The 17,197-nt window shown below is 34.4% G+C and overlaps 1 pseudogene; it reads right to left on the bottom strand.

Annotated features, from left to right (window-relative positions):
* Nucleotides 1-1,271: 1,271 nt before the first annotated feature.
* Nucleotides 1,272-2,845, bottom strand: LOC133833894 (S-norcoclaurine synthase 1-like; annotated as a pseudogene).
* Nucleotides 2,846-17,197: the final 14,352 nt, after the last annotated feature.

Below are 17,197 nucleotides of genomic sequence, written 5' to 3'. Positions count from 1 at the left end.
TACCTTACCTATGATTTGAAAAAAATGTGCAATCTAAAAAAAAATAATGTTTATAATAAATTAAAAAAACACAATTCATATTACAAAAGAAAATTGCAAAACAATTAAAAAAAAATTAATATAAAATGAGTAATATAAAAAACAAATAAGCTAAAAAAATAATAATCAAATTATAAACATACCCTTCCAAATTAATAAAACTTGAATAAGAGCAAAACTATGATATAAACCAACTTTTATATAAAAATAAGAAAAATAAATCCATAAAAGTGAAAATTCTTAAAAAAAGCCATAGATTTTTTTTTTTTTTTGGTTGAAAAAAAGCCATATTTTCGCACACTATTAAAATCACATATAAAATATGTAATTTCCTCTTGTGTTTAAAGATTTGATAAGATATAATGTTTTATTATTTTATAATTTTAGTATAGTAAATATTATAGCTATAGTAACTTTTCTTTAATGCGCGGTAATTTATTAAAAAAAATATATAAATTTATTTGAAGTTTTATTATAAATATCATTGCTTCAGATCTATTTAAATCTTAAGCATTTTTTTTGACAAATATTTAAATCTTAAGCAATTACAATTCAATTTTTTTGAACTTTAGGAACTCAAAGTATAAAATTTGATTATGTAGCATTATCAATTCATATTCATAATTCTTGTACTTCAAGTCCTTAAGTAAAAATTTTGATTTTTTTTTATAGTTTATTGAAAAAATATGAATATATGGGGATATTAGTACAAAGTTGTCTATGATGGCGGAAATAAACTCTTAATCCCATTCATTATCTATACATAAAGTTAAAAGGTTCTATGATGATTGTGACCCTCACTTGCATTTGAGGAAAGGAAAAACAAAAACACTTAGGCAACTGCAATTTGAAATCATTGAGCAAAGTCAATTAACGACATTGAAGTTCAAAAAGAGTAAAAGAGACAATCTTGTCATTATTAGTGTACAAAAAGTGATGTCCTGTGATCAGTATTATAATTATTATTATTTGAGTCACTACTCCTGCTTCAGACAATCTACTTGGCTTTTACCATCAAGCTTGTTACTGACAATAAGTCTGATGTAATCCTCTTGGTTAATACTCTTATAGTTAGCATTACTTTTTTTAACTAGGTCTGGTAAGAGCATCTCGAGTGCTTGTCTACTGGCTACGATGCTAATTTTGGGATAATGCAAAATTTAATATTTTATTTAATTGCTGTAACTTTGATTATAAATAACAAATGAAAAATAAAGCAACGTTGCCAAAAATTAAGATCAAATATATATTATTTTTATTGACTTTGGACCACTTTAACACAAACATCATTTTTAGCCACTACTATTGCTGATGCTCTAAAGGGCAACAATGCCTTTAACACAGGGACTATGAAATGCAGCAATTGAAAGACGTTGCTTCTCTGGGTTAAAAATAGCTCTGTGCTCTATGCTCTTGTACTCCCCATTGCTCATTATCTGCATGCATGGTTGGTACGTGCATCACTTGGTAAGAAAAAATGCAGTACAGAAAAGTTAACAATCTTAATTTTGCTAATCCTTTCTCTTGCATTTTCAGTTTGATAAAATAATCATTACTTTACCTCAATGATGTCACCAATGTTGACTATGAATGCATTTGGGACAGGTTTCACCAGTATCCACTTGCCATCTTTCTTGATAAACTTGTACATCATTTACTCGGAGTAGCAGAGTCAATCCAGTGGCATCAGAATGGGGAGTGAGGCCAATTACTTTGTTAGCTTGTACACAAGGTGGGTAGAAGTTTATTCTCATCCCTTGTGTTCCACCCTCAAACTTACTAGGTAGTGTCTTAGAATTTAGCCCCAGGTTCCTAGACATGAATTTCATTACACAAAGTGCAACTTTCTGCATCTCCCTTGAGTATTTGTCCAGAGTTTCTCTGAAATTTTCAGTGAATAAATGAAGGGTTTATTTCTTATAACAATTGTATGTGTTTATATTTAGCATTTGCATATTGTGTTTTATACGTAGGAAAATAATGAAAAGATTATCTTTTACCTGAAAGAAATAGGCTGAATAGGCCAAAATCTCATGATTCTCTGAGAGACAGGAAGAACTATAAGGAAGAACATGTCCCCCCAGTCAAGTGTTTGTTCTTCAGACTGAACCAAGGCTTGGCCATAGCCTTCAATACTGTTTGGCTGCTGTGCATAAGCTCGTTTCTTCTCTAATGGCAGTTTGAAGAATTGTTCTATGTCAATCTTCATATTCTCTATGACTTCCTCTGAAACCCCATGGTTGATTAACTGCTCTTCATTGAAATTATTTTTGATCAAATTGTACCCCATTTGAGGTAACCCTACAACTGGATTTTATTATACATTTAAGTTGTGTGAGAATACCTGAATGAATCCCCAATCTTTACAAGCAAAATGGAGTTTTGCCAATTCATCACGGCGCAGTGGATGATGATCATCAAGTAGTTTGGTCATATTGATTACAGGCAGCTCAAGTGATTCTAGGACGGAAACTTGATCGAGTTCGGCTTCAGGCCGGAGATAGCGAGGTGGGATTTCTTTGGGGTTCTTCGAAGCCAGTTCTTGAACATTCTCTACTGGGAGAGATCCGCCATAGTCAACGCTCGAAAGTTCCTCAATCTCCATTGCTCTGTAGTACTTGATATGATCGATATTGTTTTGCCCAAAGGTATTGATTGTGCTATTTCTCGGTAATATTTCCTTTGTAATTGTCGTTACTTTCAGTTTATTTCTATGTTAATATTCTATATTATAAGTTATTTATTTTGTTTTTTAATTTTTTTTTCACAAAAGTTATTAAATAATAAAGAGAATATACCTATTCGGTACCATATATTCTAATGAAATATAAGTTTAGCATCATCTGTTCTCACTAACACTGAGGTGAAAATGTCTGATACTCTTGCATTATTCTATTTTCTCCCTAAAGTTGTTTGACGTAATTTGTATGGTTATGTGGTCAATTTGGAAGATGCAAAATGATAGACTTTTGGGGAAGGAGTATGATGCGCTAGGCGTAGCACATTAGGCACTAAGCTACCTTACTGAGTTCCAAAATACAAGCAAAGTCTCATTTCAAACTCCCCTCACCCCATGGTGGGTTACTGTGGTTCTAGCCCTTGTTCTATTAAGCTTAATGTTGATGCAGCGGATCATCTTGGTATTGTCCTTGTTTGTTGGGGACCTCTCTCCGTGGGAAGTTCAATGTTCTTACTAGTGAATTGCTTGCCATTAGGAAGGTATTCGTTTTTCCATGGATTCTGGGGTTTCTTTATTTGATATTGAGTCTGATTCATTATTGGTAGTGAAAGCTATCTCCATCCTTGTTCTGTTGCAGCTTCTATTGTGAAGGATATAATTTTTTTTTATTAGTTTTGCAGCTTATGGTTCTTGTCATCATATTTCTAGAGTTGGAAATATGGTGGCCCATGATCTTACTTCTTTTGCAATTCAATTTTTCTTTGTAATAAAGTGTGGACGATTCATGTCCATTCTTTCTCTCTAAAGTTACAATTGCATATCTATAGCAATAAGAACGTTCTCTTTTTCGAAAGAAAAAAATCAACATATTATAAGGTGAAAGATGTAGCCACATTATGAATGCTTAGTTGATTATAATAATTATTCATATTTCCTCTCTAATTACTATAATGACATTATCTAATTTGTGGTTGATGATTGTGAGTGCTTTTACAAAGATATAAGAAGCTTGTTTATTGAAATAATTTTATTATAAATTATTGGGGGAAAAAATGATTGAATGAGAGAAATGTGCTGGCAATATATGGAGAAGAGTTTGAATAATTGGAATAGAGTAAACTAAGCATGATTAGAGAAAAGTAGAATTGATAGAGAGAATAAAGTATTGGTATATTTCTCTATATTTTACACAAGACTGAGTACACTTTATATATACAAGAGAGACTAAGTGGGGTCTATGTACACCCTCAAACATAACAAAATAATAAAACTAATTATATACAAAAACTCTAATTAATTAGTCTTAACATCCCCCCGCAAGGTCATCGGTCTAGGAAGGACGGTGAGCTTGGAACGTAAAGATAGAAAGCGTTGCACAACAAGAGGTTTAGTGAGGGCATCTGCAAGTTGCTCAGTTGAAGGCGTATGACGAATAACTAGAGAGTGATCAGCAACCTTTTCTCGCACAAAGTGAAAATCAAGCTCAACATGCTTGGTTCAAGAGTGAAAGACAGGGTTGGAGCTGAGATAAGTGGCGCCAAGATTGTCACAGAGAAGAACCGGGGCTGAAGACAAAGGATAATGCAGATCCTAAAAGAGAGAGCGAAGCCATAACAATTCAGCAGTTCCGTTGGTGAGACTACGGTATTCAGATTCAGTGCTAGAGCAAGAAACCACTCGTTGTTTGCTTGAAGACCAGGAAATAAGATTAACTCCATGAAAGATACAAAAGGCGCTGGTACTTCTATGATCATCGGGGCAAGAAGCCCAATTCGCATCAGTGTAACACAACAAAGTAGGATCAGTAGAGGGTTGATAGAACAAACCGTAGTCAATGGAACCAGCCAAATAGCGAAGGATGCGTTGAACGACTTGCCAATGAGAGTCTGTGGGAGAGTGCATAAATTGACAAGCCTTGTTCACACTAAAGGCAATGTCAGGTCGGGTTAAGGTATAATACTGCAGAGCATCCATAATGGATAGGTATTGAGTGCCATCTACCAAAGGTAGACCAGAATCAAGTGAGAGAGTACTAGCAGAGGACATTGGAGTAGCCATTAGAGAAGCATCAAACATCGAAGCACGAGATAACATATCCAAGATGTGCTTAGTCTGACTGAGATGTAAACCTGTAAAGCTGCGGTGTACCTTAATACCTAAAAAATAATACAGGGGACCAAGATCTTTAATTGCAAATTCAGTAGCTAAAGCAGCAATGAACCGAATGATGTGTGCTTCACTAGGACCAGGGACAATAATGTCGTCAACATAGACAAGAACCAAGATAAAACAGCAAGGAATGGACAAGACAAACATGCTGGAATCAGACTTGGAGGCATGAAAGCCTTTATGCAACAGCGAAGTACTCAACTTAGTGAACCAGGCCCGCGGGGATTGTTTAAGGCCATACAAAGATTTGTCGAGTTTACACACAAAATCAAGCCAGGAAGAATCAACAAAGCCTGGTGGCTGGGTCATGAACACATCTTCAGACAACTCACCATGCAAAAAAGCATTTTGAACATCTAATTGGCGAAGACACTAGTTGTATTGGACAACCAAGGAAAGAACAACACGAATAGTAGTAGGCTTCACAACTGGACTAAACGTCTCAAAGTAATCCAGCCCCTCAGTTTGGCTATATCCTTTAGCAACCAAACAAGCCTTGTAACGGTCAATATCACCATTGGGCTGTTATTTCAACTTGTACACCCACTTGCAACCAATGACATGAGAAGCACAAGTAGATGGAACAAGGTGCCAAGTTTTATTTTGATGAAAGGCATCCATCTCAGATTGCATGGCTTGCATCCAGTGAGAACTCTTGGCTGCCTCCTTAAAAGAGGGGGGCTCAATAGGTATTCCTGCATAGATACTCAACAAAAAATGAGGTTTGTGTATCCCAGCTTTGGACCGCGTAACCATAGGGTGAACATTAGTAGGTAATGGAGCAATAGACTCAAATTGATTAGGTAAATTAACCACTAAGGGAACCTCAGAAGAGACAGACTCGGAAGGTGCAGGAATACTACAAGAAGGAGAGTCATGGGAGGAGGCAGAGAGGATAGGGGAAAGAGGTGGAGAAAGAGGCAGAGAAGAGGGAGAAATGGAAGAAGAAGAAGGAGAAGCGGAAGCAGGCAGAGTAAGGGACACAGGAGGAGCCAAAACAGTAAAGGAAGGAAGGGAGGGACAAGGAATGGTGATTGAAGGAGAGGAGGAAGGAGGAGGAGAGGGAAGAGAATAACGAAATGGAAAAGAGTGTTCATTTAAGACCACATGCCGAGAGACATACACTCGACCGGTTTCACGATGAAGACACATATACCCTTTGTGTCTTGAGCTATAACCAATGAAAACACATTCTAGAACGAAATTGTAACTTATTTTGGTTATAGGGCCGGAGGAAAGGAAAAGAGGCACAACCAAAAACCCGAAGTTGGGAATACAAGGGCAGCTTGCCATACAAAATAAAATATGGGGAGTCATGGGAAAGAACAATAGTAGGCAATCTATTAACCAAGAACACAACAGTATGAAACGCATAATTTCAAAAACAAAGAGGCAAGGATGAATGAGCCAGCATAGCAAGGCCAAGCTTGGCAACATGTTGATGCTTACGCTCAACACGACCATTTTGAGTAGATGTACGAGGAAAAGATAAACAGTGAGTAATACCAAGAGAGTAAAACAATTTGGACAAGGGGCGAAACTAACCACCCCAATCAGACTGAACCATCTTAACCACCCCAAAAAATTGAGTATCAATCATTTTATGAAAATAGAGAAAACTATTATAGGCCTCATCTTTTGAATGCAAAGGATAATACCAACTAAACCGAGTGTGATAGTCAACAATCAATAAAAAATAATTGTAACCATCAATAGAAGTAAGAGGGGAAGATCCCCCTAAATCCATATGTATTAAATCAAAAGGAGCATTAGCTCATGAGTTTGACAAGGAAAATGGTAAACGACGGCTCTTGGCCATTCGACAAGAAGAACAAAAAGAAACATAATCCAATTTTTGTTTTGCAATGTTACATAGATCAAGGACACGGTTAACAACAGGAAAAGCTGGATGTCCCAAGCGTTGATGCCAAATTGCAGAGTCAGTGGTATGAGTAAGAAATAACTGAGGAGAAGAGATTGGAATGTGAGAGGCTGGCAATGAAGAATGAGTAGAAACACAGTAGAGACCATGATCAAGTAGACCTTGGAGAAGGATTTTCTAGCTGACTTGATCCTTCACAACAACAAAATTTGGATGAAATTCGACATAGGCAGAATTGTCGCGACATAATTTGGTAACACTAATAAGATTGTGGAAAGAGAAGGAGCATGAAGAATATTAGACAATTGAACAGAGGATTAGTAGATAATTTAGAGTGACCAACATGAGTTATAGGAACTTGCTTGCCATCACCTACCGTAACTTGTTCAGCACCTGTATACAGAGTGGCCAAGTTCATGAGATTATAGTCTAGGGTGAAGTGATGAGTAACCCCTGAATCCATGAGCCACGGAGTAGAACTAGTAGGGTGAGTGGAAGCAGAGGTCGAATAGGTGGTGGGCAATGTATAGTTGGCAGAGGAGGGGATGAAGGTATTCAAATTAGTGGGAGGTGAAGGTTGATAGGAGAAATTGGCTCGATGGTAACATACAAGGGTCGTGTGACCCATCTTACCACAAATCTAACACTATGGGCGTGAGGAAGCAGGGGAAGGAGAAGGTTTCCAGGGTTCGAGAGAGGCAGGAGGTTTGCCAAGAACACTAGGTGAAGAGACAGAAGGGTGGGAATGATGATTGGGGTAAATAGGAGAAGGAGATTTTGGTGGATAGAAGGGTCTTTTGGGACGGTTGGTATGAGTGAGATTAGCTTGAGTGAGATCCAATTGTTCAACAGTATTTTGAGATTGAATCATGTTATCAAAACTGATAAGAAGGCTGTGTATGGTAGCAAGAGAAGGTGTATCGGTTCTCATTTTGAAAGAGGTAAGAAATGAGTTATAATCTCTACCCAAACCACTAAGCAGAGCAATAATGTGGTCATTACAAGAAACAAGCTCACCTATAGTAGCTAGACTGTTACAGATCATCTTGAGTTTCTGGATATAGGCAATGATGGTGAGATTGTTCTTCTTCAACATCTGGAGAGCAGTTCGGAGCTCACTCAAGTGCGACATCGTGAATGCTTTGAAATATTCAGAGAGGGAGACCCATATCTCAGATGCTGTGTTGTAGGAGACCATTTGAGCAAGCATATCATCAGAGAGAGAGGTGTAGATCCATGACATTAGAAGGTGGTTGTATCGCTGCCAAGTAGTATAGTCAGGATTTGGATAGGTACTAAGGGGAGGATCAAGGAACCGAACCGGAGCAACATTGGTTCCATCAAGGTATGCGTCGAGACCTTGTGCTATAACAATATTGAGGATCTGGTTTTTCCATATCATGTAGTCGTTGTTATCAAGTTTCACAATGAGAGACACTACAAGAAAATGAATATTTAGCTACTAAGATTTTTTCTACCAAATATTATTGGTAGCAATTAATTATATTTTGCTACCAAATTATAGTAGCAAAATCTTAAATACTACTACCAAATGTTTTGGTAGCTAATTATTATTTTTAGCTTCCAATTTTCTTTTGGTAGCTAAATCATTTGGGACCAAAATATAAAATTGATAATTGTCTATATTATTGGCTACCATTTTATTTTGGTAGCAAAATAAAAAAAAGTAGCTACTAATTTTTTGGTAGCAAAAATAAACTTATTTTGCTTAATCTTAAAACTTTTTTGCTACTTTTTATTTTGTAGCAAAAGAAAATATTTTGATTATGCAATTAAATTATTGATAGCTAAAAATATATAATGTAAAACATTAAAAAAAATTAATAACTTGTATTTTTAAAAATATTTTTTTGTACTTATATATATTTTTTTGGATGAACATAATAATTGTGAATACATATAATTAAATATTTAAAAATTGTGAATAAAAAAATAATATTATACAAACCATATAATAGATCAAATATATATATAAAAATTGTGAATAAAAAAATAATATTATACAAACCATATAATAGATCAAATATATATATAATTTGCATACAAATATAGTGTTGAATCATATAATATAAAAAATAATTAATCTTCAATGACGTATAATTAATATAAATACATATCTACTAAATATGTACTATGCAAATAAATACAAGATATATATTGTATACTTTAACATATTTGCTCACTTTCCACATTGTAACCGACTCTCATAAATTCTCTCTCACAAACACACATCATCTCACCACTAACCCATTACTTCAAGCATATCTAACAAAATATTAATATATATATTTAATGAATCAATTAAGATTTTATTCATTTAGAAAAACAAAATGCAGAATTGCCTTTCGTTTAATTCTTCTTCCTCTCTATATATATACATATACATATTTAAATTTATGATGAAGTTTGCTTTGCGCACAGCTCTTTAATTCAATGAAGGTAGTGTATAAATACTTAATTATAATTGGTTTCCTTTTTTTTTTCTTTTATCATTTCTACTTTTAGTTGATGTTCTTCAACTCTTTTATTAATATATATATATATATATATATATAAATATTAACTCTTCTATGTTTATTGTTTGACCTTACGTTTCTTGTTTCTTTTTGAACTATTCAGTTTTTTATTTATTACATGATATATTGTAATATAACTTTTTGTTCATATTTGTTTATCATCTAATTCAAATTGCATTATTTTCTTGTTAATACTCCAGGTTTTAAAGAGGATTCAACATCAGCAACAGTTTGGGAGGGTTGAAAAATTAGCATTGTACTAAATACTATTTTGTAAAAAAAATTATCACTAAAGCTATCTTAGCTTGTACTTATGATATATATGTATGTATAAAATATTCATTTATCTTCAATCTTAAATTCTTTCTTCGTGTTATGAAAATTTAATTTTAATGTTTTTTTATGATCTTTTATTATTAATATTAAAATAGTTTAAAAAAATTTAACTTATATTTGGTATAAAAAATAATAAAAACTTTTAATTAATTCACATTACCAAATAAGAACCTTTCTCCATTTGTTATTGGAAAATATTTTATCAGCTACAAAATTTAACGTATTTTACTACCAAATTTTACTAGAAAATAGAATTACTAATAATTCTATAAATCTAATAAAGTAATTTGCTACCAAATTGTGGTAGGAAAAAAATTTAGTGGACACAAAAAAAATTAATTATTTTGCTACTAGATATAACATTTTTTGCTACTAAATTTTTGGTAGCAAATAAAGAGCATTTGCTACTAATTTTTTTTGTAGCAAAAAACTTTCAACTAAGGAGAATTAGCTACGAAGTAGCTACTAAAAACTTTTGGTAGCAAAAAAGTATTAGCTACCAAAAAAACATTATTTGTTACCAATTTTTTAGTAGCTAAAAGATTATTTTCTTGTAGTGAGACTGATTAAGAGAGGGGAAATGGAAGGATGGGTTATTGGAGGAAGAAGCAGTAGTGGGGTTAGGTGGGGTGGTCGGCTGGGGGTAACCATACCAGACTGTGCGGTAGTATCTGACACCATGGCAGGAGCAGTATTGCTCTGATACCAAGAAGAAAAGTAGAATTGATAGAGAGAGAATAAAGTATTGATATATTTCTCTATATTTTATACAAGACCGAGTACACTTTAAATATACAAAAGAGACTAAATGAGGTCTATGTACACCCTCAAACATAATAGAATAATAAATCTATTTATATAAAAAACACTAATTAATTAGTCTTAACAGTTCAGATACTTTTGAAACCCAAATCTTCTTTTGTAACTTCTTCCATTATATTTTGAGTGTTTTTATTTTTATTGATTTTCTTTTGTTATTTTCTAAAACAAATTTGTTGACCACGTTTTTGGCCAACGACGTGTAGATATCAAAAACGATAAAAACATTCAAGAGAAATAAACGACACAGACGATTTTTATAGTGGTTCAGCCCCAATGTGTTGGTAATAGCCTAATCCACTTAGAGTTGTGATTATAGATCTGCACTCAAGATCAGATGAACCTGAGTCAACTAAGTTTCTTCAGTGCAGATTACAATAATACAAGAATTCTCTCAAATACAAGTACTCTCTCTCTCTAGAAAATAAGAATTTAATCAAAAGTCCCCATTATGATGTCATAAGTCTTGTATTTATAGGCTCAGGATCGTACAGATGATATCCCCCATAATCGGGATATTTTGTTATTTCATTATATTTAATTTACAATAATATTCAAAATATAACAATATACTATATTCGTGGGATAAACTGAGAGATTCTCGCACAAGCCAAGACCGATTCTTGTTGAAGCCGTTTCTGGGATCTCTTGCGTAGCCCTGCTCTGTCTAGTCGATCCATATCACATTCAGGCTGGTCGGCCAAACTTTCACTGGGCAGACACGCACCTAATTGGGCAGACATGCACTTGGCTGGGCAGACATGCACTTAACTGGGCAGACATGCACTTGGCTAGTCGGACATGGTCATGACTGGTCGGACATGGTCATGACTGGTCGGACAAGGTCATGCCTCGGTAGACAAACACATGACTAGTCGGACATGGTCATGCCTGGGCAGACAAACATGTGACTAGCCAGTCAAAAATTCTTCACTGGTCTACCGGGTCACTCCTAAGCCAGATCACCCAACCATTCTTTGTCATTTGTCATTTCTATTGCCACGTCATCGAACTCCAATTTTTGGGGATAACAAAATCCTATTAGTATCATTCAAATAGAAGTAATAAAATTATCTAATTTGGTAATGAATAATAGTAACAAGAACTTTTTCTTTTATTAGTGTATTAGTTGTTTGCAATTGTGTATCTGATATATATCATAACAGTACATACTATGAATAATTGATTTTGGGGTTTAAATGCTACTGTCTGTTTTAAAGTAGTTTTTGTTCATTCTTTTGAGTTTCGTTGTGGTAAGAAATGGAAGAAAAAATGATTTTTCTGATGTACAAAGTTGAAAATATGAATACGTAGGAATATTAGTACAAAGTTGTCTATGATGGCGAAAATTAACTCTTAATCTCATTCATTATCTGAACATAAAGTTTGAAAGGTTCCAGGTTGATTTTGATTCTCACGTAAAGGGCAAAAAAACTATGCAACTGTAATTTCAAATCATTGTGCAAAGTCAATAAACGACAATGTTGAAGCTGAAGAGAAAAGGAGACAATCTTGTCATGATTAGTTTAGTGGACAAAAAGTAATAGCCTGTGATTTTGTTTTGAGTCACTATTGCTTTAGACAGTCTACTAGGCTTTTACCATCAAGCTTGCTATACTGAACCTAAGTCTGTGGTAATCCTCTGTGCTAGTTGTTTTATAGTTAACCTTACTATTTTTTACTAGATCTGGCAAAGGGCCAATAATGCCTTTAATATGTGGACCATGAAATGCAGCAATTGAAAGACGTTGCTTCTCTGGACTCGCAACAGCTCTGTGCTCTATGCTCTTGTACTCCCCATTGCTCATTATCTGCATACATGGTTGGTACGTATAAAAAAGTTAATAATCTTCATTTTGCCAATCCTCTTTCTGCCAATTTCAGTTTCATACAATAATAGTCATTACTTTACCTCAATGATGTCACCAGTGTTGACTATGAATGCACCTGGGACAGATTTCACAAGTATCCATTTGCCATTTTTCTTGATCTGCAAACCTTGTACATCATTTACTTGGAGTAGCATATCCAATCCAGTGGCATCAGAATGTGGAGTGAGACCCAATACTTTGTTAGCTTGCACACAAGGTGGGTATAAATTTATTCTCACTCCTTGTCTTCCATCCTCAAACTTACTAGATAGTGTCTCAGAATTTGGCCCTAGGTTCCTAGACATGGATTTCATTTAACAAAACGCAACTTTCTGCAGCTCCCTTGAGTATTTGTCCAGGTTTTCTCTAAAATTTTCAATGCATAGATGATCATTTCAGAACCTAAGATTGGGAGGGTTTGTTTGTTTGTTTTTTTTTTAAAAGTAGAACTATTTTATGTGTTTATATGTGGCATTAGAAGTGAGCATCTACCTTGATATAAAACTTAAATAGAGATAGTCTAATTTGTTTCAATAATAAAATGATTTCACAAATACTGCATTTTTTTTTATATTATAAACAAGGATATGGGAGATATATTTATGTTGAACAAGTAACATTTTTTCCTTCGAACTATGACTGATTCAGATCTTGTCCTTAAATTATTTGTGATGTTAAAAATTCTCCCGAACTATATACGTTGCTAAAATATAGAACTTTTGTTAGATTTCATCTGAGGTGACTAACATAATGATGATGTGGCATTTTGGTTGATGATGTGGCAATGCTATGTGTATAATAATAATAAATAATTTTGCTCCCAAACTTTTGATCATTGTCAAATCGTGTCCCTAATATTTAAAAAAATAAGGGTTTTTACCGGCGAAAATACCCAATGTTTATACGTTGTTCAACTTTTACACCTAATTTTTATTTTTCGCGGTGAATATACCAAAACCCACATGAACTATGTCTCTGTTACTACTTAACCCCTAATAGCGTTAAAAACGCTTACGTGGCCAATTGCGTGTACAAACCCAGACACATATGCTTTAAAATATTAATTGCAAAAAAAAAAGTTCCCAAACCCTGTGAGAACCAGCAGGCTCCAAGAAATAAACAATCTGCAATTTCCTCATCAGAGCCATATACTTGACGAAGATTTTGACCACTACTGCCTGATAATCCTCCTCCCTGATCACTTCTAACCTCGCTAAGCAATACAACCACGCCGCAAAATTGGTCTCGTGGCCAATACCATAGTTGATACGGCTGGAATTCCCAAAACTATCGGTGAAGTAAGGGATGATCTCGACTGTAGATGATCAGAGTTCATCAGGGAGGAATCAGAGCATTAGGGTCTCACTGTTTTCCACCAATTGCTCCTGCCAAACCCTATACGAGATGTTTCCGTACTGCGATGCCATCTGGGTTGGTGGGATCTCGTCGATTTCTTTGATCTTCGACTCCTCAAGCTTGTCACCAAAGCACATCAAGACAAAGAGGCAAAACACGGCGTACTGGAAGTGATCTATTACGCAAACACCAATGGCGGCGCTTTGAGCATCAGATTCGAGGCGTTTGAGGAGAATATCGAGAACCCATTTGCGAGCTTGACCCACGAAGGGTGGAGGATCTTGGAAGTGATGTTGCGGTGGAGGAGGCGCCAGGTTGGGCCGTACCTGGCGGAGTTGATGTTGTGCTGGTTGCTGTTGAAGATTTTAGTGGTGGGGAGAGCGGAAGGGCGGTCAGCGAATATGGCGTCGTTGTGGATGAGGGCTTGGTGGGCAAGGTGATGGTCGGCGATGAAGACGGCGGGGCGAGAGCCGATGCGGAGAGAGACAATGGGGCCGTACTTGGCGTGGAGGTTGCGGAGGATGAGCTCGAGGTCGGAGATGGATTTACGGAGGGATAAGATGGCGCTGATTATGGGAAGGGTGAAGGGTCTCGGAGGGAGGGTTGGGCTTCTTTCGGAAATGAATTTGAGAAGAAAGATAGGGATAATGATGAGGCTGAGCCACCACCTACCACCGCCATTGACTTCCATTGATTTGTTTTTCTCAGTCTCTCAAGTAGCCAAATAATAATAGTGCTGTTATTTGTGTCAGTTTGGATAGCTATACCCTAGTCAACTGTTGATCCCAAAAGAGGTTGTTTTAATATTTAAATTCGCAAGTACACGAATCGTTTCAGAATATAATGTTCATGTAAGTACGAGGTCGAACCCATGGGAGTTGACTAACATCAAAAGAAACTATTTCAAACTAAGCAAGAATATTCTAACCTAGTTCCAAATATTTGATGAGATTTTGTTTTAGAAAAATAAAAGACAAGTAATAAAAATATTAATGATAAAAATGGTTTTCAAATGAGATATGTAAAATAAGATTATTAAGATTTTAGAATCCACAAAATGCAAGTTCAATAGTATTTATAAGTATATTGATTCCCAAGTTTTGATATAGTTGAAATAAATCACACTATATATTTTTTCAAAATATATTTTCTATTCAAGCACAAGTTACTCTTTCAAAAATGTAGGATTTTTCTTCACTTATATAAGATATAATTTCTAAGCATTAGTTATGTTACAACCTAATGAAACTAAAAAAAATCAAAGAGATTATGTTTAGGCAAAATATGATACTTATGCTCTAAGAATTAGATGTGAACAATTTAATGAAAAACATTTAATCAAAGAATATCATAATTTTGCATAATGAAGAGCTAAGTGTAATATGCTTTAACAATCAATAATAGATGAAAAATGCATATCTTTGATAGAAAAATCCATAAACAATGTTGCACAAATGGGAAATCAACATACAATCAAAAAAATACTATCTAGTTACATTTTGCTTCATCATCATCTTAATAATCTTTGAAAAAGATTAGAAGCTCATAACTAGATTGAAATAAAAATTACAAAATAACATACTTGACATGCTCTTCAAAAGATGAAAATGGTAGAGAAAATAGTGAAAAGAAGAGAGAAAAATATGTGTAGAAGATGTTGAAAAGATGAAGAAGAAGAGCCCTCTCAAATGGTCTTACAAGACTCTATTTATAGGCAAAATATGGAGATTAAATTAATCAAATTAAAATAAATAAATTGATTAATTTAATTGTGTTGGGAAGTGGTAGGATAAATAGAGTAAGTGTAAGAGTATTGGAAAGATGAAATGTTTGGCTGGGTAAAAGATTAGTGAAAAGCTATGGTAAAAAAATGAATTAGGAATGTTTATTTAGGTAAGAAAAATAGGGAAGAGTAAATTGATATTTGAGTGAAAAATATTGGGAATGAAAATGTGATTTTTGGGGTCTTTTTGTGGCTGTTTGACAGCTTGGCTCAGCTGCCATGGCGTAGTGGGCCTGATTGGGCCGAAATGGGGCAGCTGAGATTGTTGTAGAGCCAGGCAGGCTGGAGGAGTGACTTGGGCCGTGACTGCTGGAGCATTTGGAGCAGGCGTGATGATGCTATATGCTAAAGGAAAAATGGGCAGGATTGGGTGTGATGCTTCACGTGAGGCAGGCGTGCCAGGTTGATGCACATATGTGATGCAATTAGGAAGCATATGGTCGTTGATGGCTGGTGGACTTGCTGAAGAGGAGAGTTGGTGCAAGGGAGGGCAGCAATTGGGCCTTGGTGAGGTATTGGGCTTGGGCCCAAATGAGGTTTTTTTTATAAATGCCAACTCTTTGTCTTGCTTTCTTGAAAATGCCATATTGTCCTTCATTTTTCTTTCTTTTTAAGAGCATACATTCCCTACAAAATAAATATAAAATAAATCATAATACAATATTTTCAACTCTAAAATAAATTAATTTAATTCTTTGAAAATATTAATTATAACTTAATTTATATTTTACATTTAAGCTCAAAATTGCATCTTTTTATTCCTAACTTAACAATATAAATTTCAAATAATTAAACTACAACATATTACAACAAAATGACTATAAAAACACACAAAAATCTATAAAATTAAAATAAACCTAATAAATTCAAAATTACTTAAAAACTTAATAAATCAATTAAAAACTCAAGGAATAAGCAACAATTAGCACATAAAAAGTGGTAAAATAACTCTATTTTGTAGAGTTATCATCAACTTATAGCTTTGGTTCACTTCAATGTCTAATAACACGTATATGTGTCTGGGTTTGTACACACAATTGGCCACGTAAGCGTTTTTAACGCTGTTAGGGGTTAACTAGTGACAGAGACACAGTTTATGTGAGTTTGAGTATATTCACCGCGAAAAATAAAGATTGGGTGTAAAAGTGGAACAACGTATAAACATTGGGTATTTTTGCTGGTAAAAACCAAAAAAAATAATTAAAATCTTAAAAATTAATAAAAAAAACTACTAAATTTTTATAATTTTCAAATATTAAAAAAATTAAAAATCTATTTAATGAAAAATTAGTATTATTTTACTTTTTCTTTTCTTTTCCAATATAAATAAATGTATTTTAAAATGAAAATTAACATAAATCCTAAAATTAAGTTTTTTCCCTTCGTCCTTCTTCTTTTTCTTCTTCACTAGATCCGCTCCCTCCTTTCCAACCAGGGTTATGCAGCAAGATAAACGGTTGAGGGACATGTCAGAGACGGTCAGAGGACACGAGAGGATGGAGGATTGGAGGACATTTGTGCTACATAGATATGGAATTGAAAGGTTGACGACAAGTGAAAACCTATAGTAATGGTAATTGTCATATTTGAAATACTACTCTTTGCAATCATATATCTCATTCTTAGTGCATAGATCTGTAATGGTTGAAAACACTCATTTGTTCAATTTTACATATGAATTTACTATAAAGAAAAAAAATTGTTTATAATATGGGTTTGTACTTG

The sequence above is a fragment of the Humulus lupulus genome, chromosome 5, assembly GCF_963169125.1.
Source record: "Humulus lupulus chromosome 5, drHumLupu1.1, whole genome shotgun sequence".
Taxonomy (NCBI): domain Eukaryota; kingdom Viridiplantae; phylum Streptophyta; class Magnoliopsida; order Rosales; family Cannabaceae; genus Humulus; species Humulus lupulus.
This window is presented reverse-complemented; position numbering and strand designations above follow the sequence as displayed.